This window comes from Mustela putorius, unplaced genomic scaffold (assembly GCF_011764305.1).
Source record: "Mustela putorius furo isolate JIRA1106 unplaced genomic scaffold, ASM1176430v1.1 tig00000580_pilon_pilon_pilon, whole genome shotgun sequence".
Taxonomy (NCBI): Eukaryota; Metazoa; Chordata; class Mammalia; order Carnivora; family Mustelidae; genus Mustela; species Mustela putorius.
In genome coordinates, this window is record NW_025421423.1 from 7309747 (window position 1) to 7331955 (window position 22209).

At 35.1% G+C, this 22209-nt stretch overlaps 1 pseudogene; it reads right to left on the bottom strand.

The window, feature by feature from the left end:
• Nucleotides 1-20590: 20590 nt before the first annotated feature.
• On the bottom strand, nt 20591-21619 carry LOC101676385 (annotated as a pseudogene).
• Between the last annotated feature and the right edge of the window lie 590 nt (nt 21620-22209).

Consider the following 22209-nt stretch of genomic DNA (forward strand, 5'->3'; position numbering starts at 1 on the left):
CCCCTCTCTCTCTCTCTCTGCCTGCCTCTCCATCTACTTGTGATTTCTCTCTGTCAAATAAATAAATAAAATCTTAAAAAAAAAAATAAAAATAAAAATCAAGACTTATGATGAACCATTTGCCCTCAAAGTATGAATCACATGAGACTATAAGACTTGCAAGAAAGTGTATCGGACTTTAAGACTTTGATATTCCATATAGGGCTCCCTGCTCAGCAGGGAATCTGTTTCTCCCTCTACCCTTGCCCACCATTTGTGCTCTGTCTCACTATCTTGAATAAATAAATAAATAAATAAAATCTTTAAAAAATTAGATTTTGATAAAGGGAGAGATGATAGGTTTGATTACAGATATATTTGTAGCAGATATTTTCACAATTGAGGATAATCTCTTTTAGTAGATGAAATTTTTTTTAAGTAATAAACTAGGTTGTTTGTTAAGAACAAGAGGGGTAGATCTGTAATGGGTTTGAGAAGAGTAAGAAGAGTATAGAGTACATTCAGAAGAATGAAAGTTGAATTAGGAAATAAAAACACTGACAGTATCATCTTAATTCTGAATTGATAGATCATAGAAATTGATATCTTCTAATCTTAATTATTATAGTTTTCTCTTATGATACTTAAGTGCTCTTGTATAACAGCAGAAAAAAATAAATTGTAGTATTAATATAAGATCAGATATTTTCTGTGCAATATTAATTAAAGGCACACATGAAAGAGAACCAAGGATGCTGTAAGACAACTATCAGATAATGAATTAACAGGATATAATTGAGAATAAAATAAGGATAAGTTAAAGGATTTGGGTGCTAAAGATTTCTATGATCAAAGAATAACTATATGTGGATAGGAAAATAGCATATTGAAATTGTTAATTTTAGAAATGGAACATTTTCAGGGAATAAAAAATTTCCTTAAACATATGCTTATTCCATCAAATCTTAGACGCCATTTTTGACCTATGGCCTCCACAGATGAATGCCATAGTTTCTGCTCTGTAGAACTCCACTTCCTAATCAGAGTACAGAAATTAAAGATGAAAGTATAAAATAGTATGATAAAAAATAAACCAGATTGATCAAAAAGAAAACAGGAGACTTGGACAATATATATCAATTGGGCCTAATAGGCATATGTAAACCACCCATCTGACAAAAGCATAATATACATACATTTCTCAAGTGCACATGGAACACTTTTCAGGATAGATTACATATTAGGACACAAAACATGGCTTAACAAATTTAAGACTATTGAAATTTTGTCAACTATCTTCTCCAACCACTAGAATGAAATTAGCAATCAATAGTAAAAGATAACCTAGAAAATCACAAATATATGAACTCTTGAACAACAAATGGGCCAAAGAAGAAATCACAAGGGAAATTAGAAAATATCTTAAGAAAAATGAAAATGAAAACACAATATACTAAAACTTATGAGATACAACAAAAGTAGTACTAAGAAGGAAGTTTATTGCCATAAATACCAACATTAAGAAAAAAATATCTCAAATCAAAAATTCAACTGTGCACCTCAAGGAACCAGAAAAAGAACAAACTAAACCTGAAGTTAGAAGGAAGGCAATAATAAGGATTACAACAATAATAAACAAAGAGAGAATAGACAACAGAAAATATCAACATAACTAAGAGTTGTTTTTTAAAAGATTAAACAAAGTTGAAAAACCCTTATCTAGGTTAAGAAAAAAGAAACTCAAATAATAAAAATCAGAAATGAAAGGAGACATTATAATTGAAGCCACAAATACGAAGGATAAAGTACTATGAACAATTACATGCCAACAACTGAATAAATTGATGGATAAAGTGTATTTAACAAAATTCAACATCCTTTCATAATAAAAATACTAAATAAACTAGAAATAGAAGAAAATTTCCTTAAAATAATAAAGGCTATCTATGAAAGGCCCACAGCTAACATCATCCTCAATGGTGATTGAAAGTTTTTTCTAAGATCATGAACCAGACAGGACTGCTTGCTTCTACCACTTCGATTCAACATGGTACTAGAAGTACTAGCCAAAACAATTAGATAAAACAAATTTAAAAAAAAAAGGAAGAAGAAATAAAAGACATCCAAATTGAAAAGACAGAAATGAAATTATGTCTGCTAATAGATGATCTGATCTTATATGTATAAAAACCCTAAATATCACACACACACACAGATTGTTAGAACTAATTAACAAAGCCAGCGAATTTGCAAGATACAAAATCAACACACAAAAATCAGTTGTTTATCTATATAGTATAATGAACAATCTGAAAAAAAAATTAAGAAAACAATCCCCAAATGTCCATCAATTGACAAACGGATAAAGAAGATATGGTGCACGTGCGTGCGTGTGAACACGCACACACACTGGAATATTATTCAGCTGTCAAAAGAACAAAATCTTGCCATTTACAATGACAAGGGTGGAGTTAGAGTGCATTATGCCAAGTGAAATTAGTAGAGAAAGACAAATACCAGATGATCTCACGCATATGTGGAATTTAAGCAAGAAAACAGATGACCATGTTGGAAAGGAGAAAAAAAAGGGAGGGGGAAACAAACTCTTTTTCAAACAAAACTCCCTTTAAAAAAGAGTGAGAGAGAGAGAGAGAAAATGCATGTGCATGCACATGAGTGGGTAGGGGCAGAGGGACAAGCAGGGAGTCAATGGGAGGCTCAATCCCAGGAGCCCGACATCATGACCGGAGCCAAAGACAGATGCTTAACTGACTGAGCTACCTAGGTACTCCACTAAATAAACTTTTTAAAACCCCAGATTTTAGGGGTGCCTGGGTGGCTCAGCCAGTTAAGCAGCTGCCTTCGGCTCAGGTCATGATCCCAGGATGCTGGGATCATGCCCCGCATCTGGCTTCCTGCTCAGCAGGGAGTCTGCTTCTCCCTCTGGCTCCCCCCACTTGTGCTCATGCTCTGTCTCTCTCAAATAAATAAATAAAATATCTTTTAAAAAATCCCCAGATTTTAATATTGTAGAACAAAATCATTTTATCATGCTCAAAATCACTGTAATTGGAAATTAAGAAATAAGAACAGCAGGGATGGTGCCTCTCTACACAGTATCTGGCACACCTCAAATGCCTGGCTAGTGGAACAACAAAGCTGCACGACACATTCTATGGTCTAAAACTACTGCACATATAAAAGGAAGAATATAACTTGTGATGACAATTTAAATGTAATGCAACTTCAAAAAGGAACCACTACCTCTGGTACCCGATTTTAGTTACAATATATAATCCATGTCACTAGATGAGCGATAGCCCTATAATCACTGCTTAAATGAGCAGTTGCTATTTTTACAAATACCTTCTATCTCCCCTTAACTATGGCCGTATTCTAAAAATATCTAAGATTAAGACTGCCACATATGCATAAACACATTGATTACATCTGTCTTTGGACATGGAAGGCAAAAAATACTTGGCTTATTTGAAAACAATGTATTTTAACCAGTTTCTTTAGAAGCATAGAATTAAAGTCCAGAATTTGATACTTTTGATTTGGATATGATTGTAGATAGTATCAGATGAAGTTAAAATAAATTTCCAGCTGCTTGATAATAACATTTATTCCTGATTTTTTATGACACTTAACAATTGGAACTAATCTATTCTTCACTGGATTTAAATTTTTACTGAATAAGTATTTGATTAGAGTTATTCAAACATTGATGAGTAAATTCAGCCTTAACATACACTTAGGAACACATATCTTACTGAATATGTGGCAAATAAAATATTTGTAAAATTGAGTCAATGTTTCATTTTTTTATTTTTAAGATTGTATTTATTTATCTGAAAGACAGAGATCACAAGTAGGCAGAGAGGCAAGTGGGGAGACAGAGAGAGGGGAAGTAGGCTCCCTGCTGAGCAGAGAGCCTGGTGTGATGCAGGGCTCCATCCCAGGACCCTGGGATCATGACCTGAGCCAAAGACAGAGGTTTTAACCCACTGAGCCACCCAGGTGCCCCAGTGTTTTATTTTTTTAAGAGAAGTCTAAGATTATGACAGTATAGAGAGGGAAAGTGTTCTAGTATACTGATGAAATAAGGATAGTTGATTTAAAATTTAGGACCGAATATAGCACTTGAATACTCACACTCGAATTAGCAAGCTGAGAAAAATAAATCTGAAAAATCTAGATTACAGTGATAGTTATTTGTGTGCACAGCAGAGTGATTATCAAGATTCATGAGGTCCAATCGGTTATTATTACTATCCATATCAGTTAAGTAGGAGCATGTTGCTGAAGCCTTATGCAAGGGCACAATATTTATTTGAGCCAACTAACTTCTAAATAATTAAAGTAAATTCATAGTCTTCTAAAAATATAGGCCTCTAGCCACCCAGAAGACTAGCCTATATCTGAGTAGCTATGTGACATATCATGATTATTAATGATACTAATAAAATTGAAGTTGACCAGCTCTGCTGCAAAAGGGTGGATATGGAAATTCAGCTAAGTATGATCTTTCTTTTGCCAAAGGAAAGAATTTGCCATGCCCTGCTGCTTTTCAGACTTCTGGTCAGAAAATTTTGAATTGATTTTATTTGATGCTGGCAGATGATTCTTATTGTACCACAGGAAGTGGGCAGCATAAAAAAATTGAAGACCTGCTTCCAAAATATTTGCTATGGTTATTTCTTTTAAGGTGTTGTAGTTCAAAGCACATGTTTTTTTGGAATAGTATCAGTCTAACAAACCAACCAAACATACACATGTGCAAAAACACAAATTAAATTTTATAATTAAAATATAATTGAAGCTCTGACACAGTCTGCTGTAGAATAATGTGAACTTGTAATATTCAGGAAGGATTTGTAGTTTTCTTTCCTTGTGGGGTTTTCCCTTTCTTTCTCTCTCTCTCTCTCTCTCTTTTTTTTTTTTCAGGGTGATTTTTTTTTTATTGCAATTCATTTTTTCATATTGGCTTACAGAAAACCTACCCCAACCTAACAGATAACACACATATACATAGCCCTTTCCACACTTGCTCACAGTGAAAATCTCTCTGACAACATAATAGAAGGTCCAGAGACAATGTTTTAATGGCTGGGCCTTGAGGACAATTCTGGTTGCATTTAAATCTCAGTGCCAAATACAGTAAGAGTTCCCAGCCAATATTGTGGCTTTTATTCGATTAGTAAAGAGATCATAACAAATACCTAGTTCTTCTAATTTTCCTTCCACTAACCCTCATCCAAATAAAACTCTGGTAATGCTGAAATAAATGATTTCTATAATTAGCTGTAGGGATTTAAATAAGTTGCTTAACATTTAAAAGACTTCATTTCTCAGCTACAATTGGAAGATTTTTTTGTCTACCCAATAAGATTGTGAGGATTGCATAAACAAGATTGGACTTCACAGCTATAATTATACATATTTATATTTATTTATATGATGGTAGAAAGATAGGCTGATAGATACAAAGATATATATAATTATCAGAATAGAAAAATATCTTCCATATTTTCCAAATTATCATTTTTATGATAGCTATGGATATGTTTTCTGACACTGGTTTTTGAAATTGTGAGGTTTAACTAAGTATGAACTTTTTGTTTTAAAACCTTAGGAGAAAAATAAATGGATGCAAGGGGAAGTGGAAGTGAACACATAAGGAACAGCCTACACAAAACAGATGTTATAGCATCCACATATGTGATGGCAATATAATAATTTTCCCACTGCATGGAAATGTGTTTGAGCAATTGTATCATTTCAGCCTCAGAACTCTAGCAACACTTATTATTAAACATACGAATCCTGTTTAATTTTTCTATTGACAGCAATCTTTAAACATGAAGCTAGAGCTAAGGACGATTCTTTAAAAAAAAAAAAGAGACTCCTGTAAATTTAGACTTCAAACGTGTCTTTGTGTAATCCTGTATAAGTCATGAATCCATGACTTTTCAGTTCAAGTTACACAAAAGTTGGAGACAAAAATTTTTCTTTGTTTATACAAACTTTCAGTTCTCAGAAATTCACACAAGTTTTAGATGTAAATAAACATGTAATTTAAAACAGTTACATGTGATAAAAGAATGTAAGACATATTCTATTCTCATTATTTTAAATGTAGGCCAGGAGAATCAATAACAGGAAGCTAAAGAAACTGGAATTTATTCAATAACAATAAGTAATTATAGATGTTTTCACTGGAATGGGGTCCTTCTGTCTGTGTCTTTTTCCCTTTTTATAAGAAATGGCACAGGTTTACAACTGAGTAGCTTCTTCAGCCTGCTTTCCAAACATGGATGGCCAGAGTAGCAACATCTTTATATTTGAACTATCCTTGCATGTTTAGTAAATGCTGATACAATTCCTTTAAATACTTGTGGGCTTTCTGCGTTTCAAATTATACAGTTCTTGCTTTAGTTCTTGTTTTTCTTTTTTCTTTTTCTATTTTATTATAGCCACTAAGGAAAGACAACTAGAAATTTCAGTATTTGGTGGGAAACCACTTATCTAGTTTTGAGATCATTATGTGCAATTCTAATTTTCATGTTAGCGTTAGCAAAAAATGCTACCAACTGTTCTGCCAGAATATTATAGGTGTACTTTCCTCCAACATCCAGTTAAAAAATCTTATTATTCACTAATAGTGTCCTTAAAACATTTCCAATTCTTCTTTCATAACTTGATGCCAAAGTTTATGACATACATTTGGTTTTATTATATCATTACCCATTTGTCATACTAAATTTTGTTCTGGTTATCTATTGCTACATAACAATCTACTCCAAAGTTAAATGGCTTAAAAGAACAATATATTTTTTCTTAAATCTGGCATTTTAATTAATTAATTAATTTATTTTTAAGTCAAGAATTTGAGCAGGCTATTCTGTTCCAACCAGAGTCACACAATTGTAATCAAATTGCAACTGGTCTATTCTGGAGAGCATGGGTGATTTCACACACAATGGCTCATCACACACTGTCATGATGATTGGAAGTCTGGTTTCAGTTGATCTCTTTTTCTACTTAATGTTGTCTCAGGATCCCTCTAGCATTGTAATGAAACTTCCTTATTTTAAAAAAAAAGCTTTATTATATTATAACTGATATATACAAAACTATATATATTTTATATAAAATGATGAGCTTGAACATATGCATATACCTATGAAACCACCTTGGAAATTTAGACCCCCATGAGAGTAATTATAGAACTAACAGTCTTTTGAAGGGTGAGTGTTACCACTGTCCTAACTGGGGGTCAAAGCTGTTACAGGTCAGCCAAATTCAAGGAAAAAGGAAATAGAGGTCAATTTTCAACGGGTGGAGTGTCAAAGCATTCAGGTCTGTCCTTAATCTGCTTTAATGAAGGAACAGGGAGATTCAAAAGAGAAATGGAAGTTGTAAAAAGCAAAGTAACACATATGATAAATGATAATCATATACATGTAATAAATTGAAATTAAAAAAAACTTCAATGGCTGGGTGTAAAGCATATTGTAAACAGTGAAAGAAAGATTGAATGGATATGAAGACAGTTAAAAAAAATCATCTAATCTAAAAACTAAAGAGTACAAAGGAAAAAAAAATGGGCCACAATAATATGTAGGACAATACTTGACTTTCTAAAATACATGGAATTAGAATTACAGAAAGAAAAGAGAAAGATCTAAAAGTGGGGAAAATATTTAAAGGAACTATGCTCAAATATTTCCCAAATAAAATGAAAAACACTGACTCAATGATCTAAAGTCTATGGCTGCTGAAAATTTGAACCTGTGAGATTTACTTTCTATACAAAAATGAAGTTTGTGAGATATCTCAAAAATTTTCTGGAGTCAGTATTATGTAATAATGGCCAGAAAACATTTTATTAGACAATTTAAAGTTGAAACCTCTAGGATGAATTTGTCATGATTGTATAGAGATAGAAAACCTGTTTTCTACTTTACAATATTTTTATTCTGAAAATAATTTTAGAATAGCATTAATAGTCTTCCCTGGTAAAATTAGAGTATATTATGCAAAATTATGATGTGTCCTTCATAGCATTCTCCAAAATAAAATCTGAGCTTTCATTGGCAAACACACAGAAAACTAAAATAACATCATCTTTTAATTGACTATTATACAATTTGATTTTAATTCTACTTGAAAAGATATCAAAGAGATTAATCATTTTTCTTAATATTCCATTATTCTTGTATAAAACTATGAAAGGCCCTGAACACTGTACTGCTTTCAATTTCAAAGTCCAATTTGGCACTAGTAGAAACAAAGAAAAATCAATATTAACTGGGAGCCTCCAGAAAGATCTGATTTCCGAAGCTTCAGGTGACATATAGAGAGCAGTGGCTCCCCTCTGAGTGTTTTCTAGTGGGTCATATCTTCTCCAACATTGCTTCTGATTCCTCTGTTTGTAATCTACTTATTTGAGAAGGTAGATCTTATAGGAAAGTAAAAAGTACATTTATCAATCTCTATTTTACACTCCACGAGATTCCAAGAGAATAGCTCATTAAACATACTTTTTTAATTTACATTTTTTTGTTCTTCAAAAATATATTTTTCCTGTTTTGTTATTTGACTATTTCCAATAACAATATAAATTACTATCAATTTTCCCATGATCCACATAATTCTACCATCTTAATGCATATACTGAAATTGTCCATACTGATTTAAACAAATAATTGAATAAGTAAATAAATGGAGAAGGAACAGATTTCCCTTGAAAAGTAAGTACAGTTATTAAATGTAGAAGAGATGTGGGAAATAGAAAATCAGTATTAGAAAATCACAGGAATAATCACTGCAGGCAAGATTTATTCATGAACAAGGGTATTTACAAAGTTTCAAAGTATCTCCCAAAGAGATTGAATTTTTTTTTAAATTTATTTATTTATTTGAGACAGAGAGAGAGAGAGAAAAACACCCAGTGGAAGGGCAGAGGGAGGAGAAAAAGGAAAGGAGACTCCCTGTTGAGCACAGAGCCCTATGCGGGGCTGGATCCCACAACCCATGAGATTATGACCTCATCTGAAATCACGTCAGTTGTTAACTGACTGAGCCACCCAAGTCCCCCCTCAAAAGATAGTTATTAATTCTAAAGGGAAGCATGATACTCTACAGTAGAAAATCTAGTCAACACCATCCTAAGCAAGATTTATATCACCATTAGTTAAAGATATGGACATCACATAATTCCTGACATAATGCACTAAAAAGGGCATGTCATGGGGCACCTGGGTAGTTCAGTTGGTTTAGAGGTTGACTCTTGATTTTGGCTTATGATCTCAGGATCATGAGGTGGAACCCAGAATCAAACTCTGAGCTTAGCATGAAGTCTGCCTGAGGTTCTCGTTCTCCCTCTCCCATAGCCCCTCACCCTGCTTGCACATGTACTCGCCCTCTCTCTCACTCTCTCAAATAAGTAAGTTAGTAAGTAAGTAAGTAAATATATATATATATATATATATATATGTATATATATATATATGTATATATATATATATATTTTTTTAAAGCGGACATGTCGCTTCTATGGGACTTTTGTCAAAAGTGCATAATCTCGGGGGAGGAGTCAAGATGGCGGAGAAGTAGCAGGCTGAGACTACTTCAGCTAGCCGGAGATCAGCTAGATAGCTTATCTAAAGATTGCAAACACCTGAAAATCCATCGGCAGATCGAAGAGAAGAAGAACAGCAATTCTGGAAACAGAAAACAACCACTTTCTGAAAGGTAGGACCAGCGGAGAAGTGAATCCAAAGTGACGGGAAGATAGACCCCGGGGGGAGGGGCCGGCTCCCGGCAAGCGTGGAGCAACCACGCACAAAATCAGGACTTTTAAAAGTCTGTTCCGCTGAGGGACATCGCTCCAGAGGCTAAACCAGGGCGAAGCCCACGTGGGGTCAGCATGGCCTCAGGTCCCGCAGGGTCACAGAAGGATTGGGGGTGTCTGAGTGTCACAGAGCTTGTGGGTATTGGAACAGGAAAGCTGGCTACAGAGACAGAGCCGACAGTAAGCTCGCAGCTTGGGGTGACCTTGAACCGGTCGCAGGCTCAGTGAGCTCCGAACGTGGCCGGAGGTCAGGCAGATGGGAGTAACTGGGCGCTGTCTCTGAGGGCGCACTGAGGAGTGCGGCCCTGGGCTCTCGGCTCCTCCGGGCCGGAGACCAGGAGGCCGCCATTTGTATTCCCGTCCTCTGGAACTCTACGGAAAGCGCTCAGGGAACAAAAGCTCCTGAAAGCAAACCGAAGCAGACTACTCACCCTGGCCCCTGGGTAAGAGCGGTGCAATTCCGCCTGGGGCAAAGACACTTGAGAATCACTACACCAGGCCCCTCCCCCAGAAGATCAACAAGAAATCCAGCCAAGACCAAGTTCACCTACCAAGGAGTGTGGTTTCAATACCAAGGAGAGCAGCAGAATTCCAGAGGAGGAGAAAGCAAAGCACGGAACTCATGGCTTTTTCCCTGTGATTTTTTTTAGTCTTGCAGTTAATTTAATTTTTTTTCTTTTTCATTTGTTTTTTTTCTCGCCTTCTGGTAAAATTTTTTTTCTTAACTTTTACCTTTTTCTTTTTTAACGTTTTTTAACTAGTTTATCTAATATATATATTTTTTCTTTTTTATTTTTTTTATTTGTTTTCTTTTTTTTAAATTCTTTTCCTTTCTTTTTTTTTCTTTCTTCCTTTTTGAACCTCTTTTTATCCCCTTTCTCCCCCCTCACAATTTTGGATCTCTTCTAATTTGGTTAAAGCATATTTTCCTGGGGTTGTTGCCACCCTTTTAGTATTTTACTTGCCCTTTCATATACTCTTAACTGGACAAAATGACAAGACGGAAAAATTCAACACAAAAAAAAGAACAAGAGGCAGTACCAAAGGCTAGGGACCTAATCAATACAGACATTGGTAATATGTCAGATCTAGATTTCAGAATGACAATTCTCAAGGTTCTAGCCAGGCTCAAAAAAGGCATGGAAGATATTAGAGAAACCCTCTCGAGAGATATAAAAGCCCTTTCTGGAGAAATAAAAGAACTAAAATCTAACCAAGTTGAAATCAAAAAAGCTATTAATGAGGTGCAATCAAAAATGGAGGCTCTCACTGCTAGGATAAATGAGGCAGAAGAAAGAATTAGTGATATAGAAGATAAATGATAGAGAATAAAGAAGCTGAGCAAAAGAGGGACAAACAACTACTGGACCATGAGGGGAGAATTCGAGAGCTAAGTGACACCATAAGATGAAACAACATTAGAATACTTGGGATTCCAGAAGAAGAAGAAAGAGAGAGGGGAGCAGAAGGTATACTGGAGAGAATTATTGGGGAGAATTTCCCCAATATGACAAAAGGAACGAGCATCAAAATTCAGGAGGTTCAGAGAACGCCCCTCAAAATCAATAAGAATAGGCCCACACCCCGTCACCTAATAGTAAAATTTACAAGTCTCAGTGACAAAGAGAAAATCCACATACAATGGTAAAAATATTAGATTGGCAGCTGACTTATCCACAAGACGTGGCAGGCCAGAAAGAGCTGGCATGATATTTTCAGAGCACTAAATGAGAAAAACATGCAGCCAAGAATACTATATCCAGCTAGGCTATCATTGAAAATAGAAGGAGAGATTAAAAGCTTCCAGGACAAACAAAAACTGAAAGAATTTGCAAATACCAAACCAGCTCTACAGGAAATATTGAAAGGGGTCCTCTATGCAAAGAGAGAGCCTACAAGTGGTAGATCAGAAAGGAACAGAGACCATATACAGTAACAGTCACCTTACAGGCATTACAATGGCACTAAATTCATATCTCTCAATAGTTACCCTGAATGTTAATGGGCTAAATGCCCCTGTCAAAAGACACAGGGTATCAGAATGGATAAAAAAACAAAACCCATCTATATGTTGCCTCCAAGAAACTCATTTTAAGCCCGAAGACACCTCCAGATTTAAAGTGAGGGGGTGGAAAAGAATTTACCATGCTAATGGACATCAGAAGAAAGCAGGAGTGGCAATCCTTATATCAGATCAATTCTATTTTAAGCCAAAGATTATAATAAGAGATGAAGAAGGACACTATATCATACTCAAAGGGTCTGTCCAACAAGAAGATTTAACAATTTTAAATATCTATGCCCCCAACGTGGGAGCAGCCAACTATATAAACCAATTAATAACAAAATCAAAGAAACACATCAACAATAATACAATAATAGTAGGGGACGTTAATACTCCCCTCACTGAAATGGACAGATCATCCAAGCAAAAGAGCAGCAAGGAAATAAAGGCCTTAAACGACACACTGGACCAGATGGACATCACAGATATATTCAGAATATTTCATCCCAAAGCAACAGAATACACATTCTTCTCTAGTGCACATGGAACATTCTCCAGAATAGATCACATCCTCGGTCCTAAATCAGGACTCAACCGGTATCAAAAGACTGGGATCATTCCCTGCATATTTTCAGACCACAATGCTCTAAAGCTAGAACTCAACCACAAAAGGAAGTTTGGAAAGAATCCAAATACATGGAGACTAAACGGCATTCTTCTAAAGAATGAATGGGTCAACCGGCAAATTAAAGAAGAATTGAAAAAAATCATGGAAACAAATGATAATGAAAATACAACGGTTCAAAACCTGTGGGACACAACAAAGGCAGTCCTGAGAGGAAAATATATAGCGGTACAAGCCTTTCTCAAGAAACAAGAAAGGTCTCAGGTACACAACTTAACCCTACACCTAAAGGAGCTGGAGAAAGAACAAGAAAGAAACCCTAAGCCCAGCAGGAGAAGAGAAATCATAAAGATCAGAGCAGAAATCAATGAAATAAAAACCAAAACAATAATAGAACAAATCAACGAAACTAGGAGCTGGTTCTTTGAAAGAATTAATAAAATTGATAAACCCCTGGCCCGACTTATCAAAAAGAAAAGAGAAAGGACCCAAATAAATAAAATCATGAATGAAAGAGGAGAGATCACAACTAACACCAAAGAAATACAAACTATTATAAGAACATACTATGAGCAACTCTACGGCAATAAATTTGACAATCTGGAAGAAATGGATGCATTCCTAGAAACATATAAACTACCACAACTGAACCAGGAATAAGTAGAAAGCCTGAACAGACCCATAACCAGTAAAGGGATTGAAACAGTCATTAAAAATCTCCAAACAAACAAAAGCCCAGGGCCAGACGGCTTCCCGGGGGAATTCTACCAAACGTTTAAAGACTAACTAATTCCTATTCTCCTGAAACTGTTCCAAAAAATAGAAATGGAAGGAAAACTTCCAAACTCATTTTATGAGGCCAGCATCACCTTGATCCCTAAACCAGACAAGGATCCCATCAAAAAAGAGAGCTATAGACCAATATCCTTGATGAACACAGATGCGAAAATACTCAACAAAATACTAGCCAATAGGATTCAACAGTACATTAAAAGGATTATTCACCATGACCAAGTGGGATTTATTCCAGGGCTGCAAGGTTGGTACAACATCCGCAAATCAGTCAATGTGATACAACACATCAATAAAAGAAAGAACAAGAACCATATGATACTCTCAATAGATGCTGAAAAAGCATTTGAGAAAGTACAGCATCCCTTCCTGATCAAAACTCTTCAAAGTGTAGGGATAGAGGGCACACACCTCAATATCATCAAAGCCATCTATGAAAATCCCACCGCAAATATCATTCTCAATGGAGAAAAACTGAAAGCTTTCTCGCTAAGGTCAGGAACACGGCAGGGATGTCAATTATCACCACTGCTATTCAACATTGTACTAGAGGTCCTAGCCTAGCAATCAGACAACAAAAGGAAATTAAAGGCATCCAAATCAGCAAAGAAGAAGTCAAATTATCACTCTTCACAGATGATATGATACTATATGTGGAAAACCCAAAAGACTCCACTCCAAAACTGCTAGAACTTATACAGGAATTCAGTAAAGTGTCAGGATATAAAATCAATGCACAGAAATCAGTTGCATTTCTCTACACCAACAGCAATACAGAAGAAAGAGAAATTAAGGAGTCAATCCCATTTACAATTGCACCCAAAACCATAAGATACCTACGAATAAACCTAATCAAAGAGGCACAGAATCTATACTTAGAAAACTATAAAGTACTCAAGAAAGAAATTGAGGAATACACAAAGAAATGGAAAAATGTTCCATGCTCCTGGATTAGAAGAATAAATATTGTGAAAATGTCTATGCTACCTAAAGCAATCTACACATTTAATGCAATTCCTATCAAAGTACCATCCATCTTTTTCAAAGAAATGGAACAAATAATGCTAAAATTTATATGGAACCAGAAAAGACCTCGAATAGCCAAAGGGATATTGAAAAAGAAAGCCAACGTTGGTGGCATCACAATTCCGGACTTCAAGCTCTATTACAAAGCTGTCATCATCAAGACAGCATGGTACTGGCACAAAAACAGACACATAGATCAATGGAACAGAATAGAGAGCCCAGAAATAGACCCTCAACTCTACAGTCAACTAATCTTCGACAAAGCAGGAAAGAATGTCCAATGGAAAAAAGACAGCCTCTTCAATAAATGGTGCTGGGAAAACTGGACAGCCACATGCAGAAAAATGAAATTGGACCATTTCCTTACACCACACACAAAAATAGAATCAAAATGGATGAAGGACCTCAATGTGCGAAAGGAATCCATCAAAATCCTTGAGGAGAACACAGGCAGCAACCTCTTCGACCTCAGCCGCAGCAACATCTTCCTTGGAACAACGCAAAAGGCAAGGGAAGCAAGGGCAAAAATGAACTATTGGGATTTCATCAAGATCAAAAGCTTTTGCACAGCAAAGGAAACAGTTAACAAAATCAAAAGACAACTGACAGAATGGGAGAAGATATTTGCAAACGACATAACAGATAAAGGACTAGTGTCCAGAAATCTATAAAGAACTTAGCAAACTCAACACCCAAAGAACAAATAATCCAATCAATAAATGGGCAGAGGACATGAACTGACATTTCTGCAAAGAAGACATCCAGATGGCCAACAGACACATGAAAAAGTGCTCCATATCACTCGGCATCAGGGAAATACAAATCAAAACCACAATGCGATATCACCTCACACCAGTCAGAATGGCTAAAATCAACAAGTCAGGAAATGAGAGATGCTGGCGAGGATGCGGAGAAAGGGGAACCCTCCTACACTGTTGGTGGGAATGCAAGTTGGTGCAGCCACCCTGGAAAACAGCATGGAGGTTCCTCAAAATGTTGAAAATAGAACTGCCCTATGACCCAGCAATTGCACTATTGGGTATTTACCCTAAAGATACAAACGTTGTGATCCAAAGGGGCACGTGCACCCGAATGTTTATAGCAGCAATGTCCACAATAGCCAAACTATGGAAAGAACCTAGATGTCCATCAACAGATGAATGGATCAAGAAGATATGGTATATATACACAATGGAATACTATGCAGCCATCAAAAGAAATGAAATCTTGCCATTTGCGACAACATGGATGGAACTAGAGCGTATCATGCTTAGTGAAATAAGTCAAGCAGCGAAAGACAACTATCATATGATCTCCCTGATATGAGGAAGTGGTTATGCAACATGGGGGCTTAAGTGGGTAGGAGAAGAATAAATGGAACAAGATGGGATTGGGAGGGAGACAAACCATAAGTGACTCTTAATCTCACAAAACAAACTGAGGGTTGCTGCGGGGAGGGGGTTTGGGAGAAAGGGGTGGGATTATGGACATTGGGGAGGGTATGTGCTTTGGTAAGTGCTGTGAAGTGTGTAAACCTGGTGATTCACAGACCTGTACCCCTGGGGATAAAAATATATGTTTATAAATAATAAAAAATTAATAATTAAAAAAAAGTGCATAATCTCAGTTTAATGATGAGAATACATCAGATAAACCAAAATTCACAAACATTTAATAAATAACTGATCAGGACTTTTCAGAAATGTGAAAGTCATGAAAAACAAGGAAAAACTGAGGTACTGTAATAGTTTGGAGGAGACTAGATGCTATATGGGATGCTAAATTAGATCCTAGATCACATAAAGTACATTAGTGGAAAAGAAGAACTGGTAATATCCAAATAAATTTTGCAGTTAATGATTTTATTAGCAATTTTCTTAGCTTTGATAATTGTTAATATAGTTAGGTAAAATGTTAATTCAGGGAATCTGAGAAAAGACTATACAGGAACCCTCTTTATTCTTTTCACAATATTTTGAAGGTCTTAAATTATTTCAAAAATAGGAAGTTAAAGGAATGGAGAGAAAGAAGGAACTATCATTCCTTCTGGGTTAACATGAGTGAAACTTGTTAAGAACATTGTATTTATGGATTCATTTCCTCCTCACAGAAATTATATGGAGTAGGTTTTATCATTATACAAATTCTGTATATGAGGAAACTTAGGTATGGAAAAAGTAAGTAAATAATCAGGTGCTATGTATTGAATTATGCCCCCCAAAAGCGGTATCCAAGTCTTACCCACTAGTACCTTATGGTGCTGTGAATGCACCCTTATTTAGAAATGGGGTCTTTCCAATTTCCCCTAACTCACTTCTTCTCTCCTGAGACAAACCATGAGAGACTGTGGACTCTGAGAAACAAACTGAGGGTTTTGGAGGGGAGGGGTTTGGGTAGTGGGTGAGTGGGGAGGGGTTTGGTAGTGGGTTTGATAGTGGGTATTATGGAGGGCATGTATTGCATGGAGCACTGGGTGTGGTACATAAACAATGAATTCTGGAACACTGAAAAGAAATAAAATAAAATAAAAAGATTTTTAAAATTAAAAAAAAGAAATAGGGTCTTTGTGGATGTGTTTAAGTTAAAATGGGGTCATACTGCTTGAGATGAGCCTTAATTCAATTAATATTATCTTTATAATAAAAAGGGGTATTTAAAGGCAGATAGACAGAGAAAAACATGAAGATGGAGACAGAAACTGGAGTGAAGCATCTATCAGAAAGGAATGCCAAAAATTTTTGGCAACTGCCAGAAGCCAGGAGAGTAGGGTAGAATAGATTTTCCCTTACTGCCTCCAGAAGAAACAGACCCTGACAATATTTTGATTTTGGATTTCTAGCCTCCTTAACTGAGAGACAAATTTCTTTTGTTTTAAGCCACCAGCTTATGGTGCTTTATTATAGTAGCCCTAAGAAAATACACCAGTTTACATGGCTATTATGTATGTGAATTTAAATTCAGTCACTCACTTAAAAACCCTCAATCTTAGCTACTACTACTTTGAATAGAAATTAATCTGACCAAAGTTTTAAGACATTCACTGAACCAAAAACATGGAACAAACCCCATGTTTTCCTGACACTTCTTCTCAATGAGATCTGATAATCTGGGAACAAATTACACTTCTACTTTTAATCAATTGTGTATAACAACATAAATAATGAATGACTATTCTGAATCTTTAAATATCTCAATATTTGTATTATTTAACTATATTTTAACCTTTAATATTTCTCATCCTTTGGATTCTTTAAATTTGGATATTTTCAGCAAGAATTCTTAAGCTAAGGAAAAAAAAAGAATTCCTAAGTAAATAAATGATTCAAAGACAAATTTTGAATTGGCCTCATAATATGGAAAAGGCCACCTTTAAATGATAATTTAGAAAGAATTAAATAACTCTTTCACATAATTGAAATATTTTTATCTTTGAGTTTTATTGAAAAATTTTAATTATGTGGTCAAAAATTGGTATTAAAAGAAGGAATATTTTGTACATAGTGTATATTTTAATAAAAAGATGACCACCATTGAATATATTTCTAAAGTCTTCAAAATACTGTTATCAGATTACTTTGGTTCTTAATGTCAGTAATTCAATGATATCATCACTGAAATACTTTTACAATTATTTCTAAAGAAAGAAATTATAATTTTTCAAAAATATCATTTGAAAATTTTTCATTAATATCATCTGTAGAACTATAGTGTTCAAATAATCAGATTGCATATTAGCAAAGGCAACTGAAAAATGAAACTAAAAATACATTTAAATTGCATTAAAGTGTAGAAAATACCTAGAAAAATTTTAACAAAAAGTATACAAGATCTGTACCAAAAACTTTTAGTACTTCTGAGTAAAATTAAAGGACACCTTAAAAAATAGAGACACAATCTCTGTTCATAAGTCAGATAATTCAATAGTTTCAAGATGTCCTCTGTCTCCAAAATGGTTTATATAGTCATATACAATCTCAATATAATCTCAGCAGGAATTTTGTAAAAGCAGATGAAATTTTTTAAGTGTATATAAAAATGAAAATGCCCTAATATAGTCGAAACATTTTTATAAAATAAAGAAGTTGACGTTCTTAGCACTACTTATTTATGAGTTAAGAGATAGCCATCTGATATATCAAAAATATTTTAAAAAATCAATACCATTCAAAATATTTGTGAATTATAGATTAATTTGAAGTTTGTCAATACATTAAATTATGAAATTTGATGTTAAGATTTTGATTAATGTCTAGAGAACAGAAATTCCTCTAACTTCAGGATAAGAAAGCTTTTTTCTTATGATGCTACCTGCTTATAAATGAGAGAAATGATTTAACATATTCAGAAACAAACCTACAAATATCCCATGATAAAATTTCCATAAAAGCAAGGTAACTGTCCAAATACGTCAAATAAGGTAATTTCAAATAATATAAATAAAACATCATAAGTAATTCTAGTTATTTTACTTATTTTTTATGTTTATCATATGCATATTCTTTCTGTAAGAATTTGTCAAATTCCTATAGAGAACTAGGAACTGAGGTGAATGTAAGCATTTATCAAATGCCTACTGAGCACCAGAAAATTGAATGAATGCTCAGATTGAAAGATGAATAAAATGCACAGTTTGGCTTTTCTGCATAGTGGGGGAAGATAAAAGAGGAAACAAAAAGAGAATTGTTATTTACAAGAGACAAGACTTGGAAACAAGCTAAGTGTCCATAAATAGATGAATGGACAAGGAAAATGTGGTGTGTACACACACACACACACACACACACTAGAATATTACATAGCTATAAAAAGATGAAATTGTCCCACTTGAGACAACATGGATGGACCTAGAGGGTATTATGCAAAGTGAAATAAGTCAGACTGAGAAAGATAAATATGATATGATTCTATTCGTAAGTGGAATCTAAAAAAATAAATGAAAAGCAGAATCAGAATTACGAACAGAGAACAAAGTGATGTTTACCAGAGGGGAGGGCAGTGGAGGGTTGAGCAAATGGGTAAAAGGGAGAGGGAGACAAATGCCTTCAGTTATGGAATGAGTAAGTCACAGGAATAAAAAAGCAGACATAAGGAATCCTGTCTATGATATTGTAGTGATGTAATGGAACAGAAGGTAGCTACACTTGTGGTGAACATAGCATAATGTATAAATTCATCAAATTGCTAAGTTGTATACCTGAAACTAATGTAACATTGTATGTTAGCTATACTCAAAAAGGAAAAAAAATTGTGTTTTCTTCTAAAAGAACATCCTCTCATCCTAGCTGGGAGTCCATCTGCTTTCAGGGACGTTGAAGGAAAGAAAGAAATATAAAGTTGTTTGGTTCAAAACATGTATTTATCACTGGAGCATCTTCTAATTTGCCTGCCCGAGTACATAGGCATATTGTGAGTGAAATCTCTATTTTTGTTTAAGCATATTCAATAAACTATGTTAATTGAGACCTGCAGCATATGGAGTGTTCATTCCTATCACGTCAAACCCTTGAGACTTTTTTTCTGTCTTCTCAGAACCCAGAATCAAATTCAACAAAAGTGGTCCTTGGACACAAAATGCTCCTCTCCTTCAATGAACAACCATTGTCTCTATCCGATTATGGGAACAGTTCAAATAAAATAAAATAATCTCATTGTAGACATTTCAACAGATAACTTGGCAGAGAATAATACATAAACCAGAGAGAAGCACCACCTAATAGTTATAGCAGTAAGAACTATTAAAAATTAGTTTGTTCAGCACACAGAGCATACTCGGGGAAGTTGAGGCCATTTATCAAATTACCCCTCTATTTATTCTAATGTTATCTGAGCCCCATGTTCTACAAAACTGTATAGAGAAACAAAGGAATTAAAAGAAGTCCTCAGGATATCTCATGTGACTATAACATTGGGAGAAAGACTATCTTCATTTTTGTGATCAGAAAATCAAACAAAAAGTAGTTGTCCTTTTCCTCCATTGTGCTATATTTGTCAGAAGTAGTGTCAGAAAGTAGGACAGTATTAAAAATATCAATTGCTTATTTATTTTGCTGAGGAATTAGCACTAATTTAATTTACCTTTTTAAAAATTTTTTTTTAGAAGCACACTACAATAGTTAATTTTATTTGTTCAAGGGCTCATATTGCAAGCATTAAACCAAGCATGGGCTTTAATTCTGTGAGCCCAGATTCACATATTTAGAAAGATAAAAGCAAACTGCGATCCATGTATATGGATGAAAAACTAAAGGCTCACAGTTAATCACATTGTAGTTTTAAATTTCTATAGCCTAGAAGCCAAGAGTCACAGATCTTTTAGGTCTTTCTGGATGTCCCACAAGGTATCTGCACCTTTCTTGAGCTGGGCAACCTCATCATCTTTCAGCTTCTGGTTGATCACACTGGTTAAGCCCCGAGCGTTCAGGATACAAGGAAGGCTCAGGAAGACTTCGTTCTCAATGCCATACATCCCCTTCACCATTGTTGACACTGGATGAATCCTGGATAGATTTTTCAACATGGACTCAATGAGATCAGCCACACTTAATCCAATAGCCCAGTTGGTATATCCTTTTAGCTTGATGACTTCATAGGCACTTTCCACCACCATTTTATGCACTTCCTTCCAATTTTCACTATTGTTGTCTGTTCCCATATCTGGATTGAGTTCCTGAAGAGAAACACCTGCCACATTCACTCCACTCTACACAGCCACACTTGAATTATCACGTTCTCCCAAAATCCATCCATGGCAGCTGCTGGGATGAATGCCAAGTTTTTCAGCCATAAAATAGCGAAATCTTGCAGAATCCAGATTACACCCACTTCCGATCACACGATGCTTAAGTAGTCCACTTAGTTTTCAGGTAACATATGTGAGAATATCCACTGGGTTGGAAACCACAATTATGATACAATCAGGACTGTACTTGACTATCTGCGGAATAATGAATTTGAAGACATTAACATTCCTCTGCACCAGATTGAGACGGCTCTCTCTCCCTGCTGCTGGCGGACTCCCACAGTCACCACCACAATCTTAGAACTGGCAGTCACAGAGTAATCTTTATCTGCCACAATTTTAGGTGTCTGAAGAAATAAGCTCCCATGCTGCAGATCCATCATTTCTCCTTTGAGTTTATCTTCCAAAACATCCACAAGGGCAAGTTCATCAGCCAGGGACTTTCCCAGAATGCTGATGGCACAGGCCATACCAACTTGTCCAACACCCACTACAGTGATCTTATTGTTTGGGACGGCTGCCTCTTCTTCTGCAACTGGTGCAATCAGTTTTTCCTTAAGAGTTGCCATTGTGCCTGGAGAGAACCCGCTTGGAGGGCGCGGCACAGAAGACAACGTTCGCTGCCTAGCTGCTAATTTTAATTTATAACTAAGTGTAGTTAAATATGAGTTTAAACAAATATTTTCTTAATCTTTGATATTTTTCAGTGCTAAGTCTCCTTCAGCAACATTTTTTTTTTCATTTACAGTGAAAGAGTAGTCCCCATCTTATTTAGACATTTCACCCAAACCAATAATTCCCAGATAATCGAAGAACTTTTGTATGACTTTCCTTGAGGATTTTTAAGTAATCCTCATTAACAGAGTACAATTCCATTGGTAAAAATAGAATGCTAATAACAATTAGATTAATTTAGTATGAATGAATTCAATAAAAATAATGTTAAATGTAATTAAGCATTTCAAATAAATGTTTTTATTAATTATTATGAAATAGTGGCTACTGGGTCATAATCATTTGGTTTTGGTTTTTAATAATATAAGTTGTTGGTTAAGAACATGGACTTTGGATTCACAGAAACCTAGGTTGATTTTTAGTTTTACGATAAATTGCTGTGCATTTTCTGATAATGTATTTTCAGGCCTCACTTTTCTCCTCTAGAAAATGGAGATGATAATGCA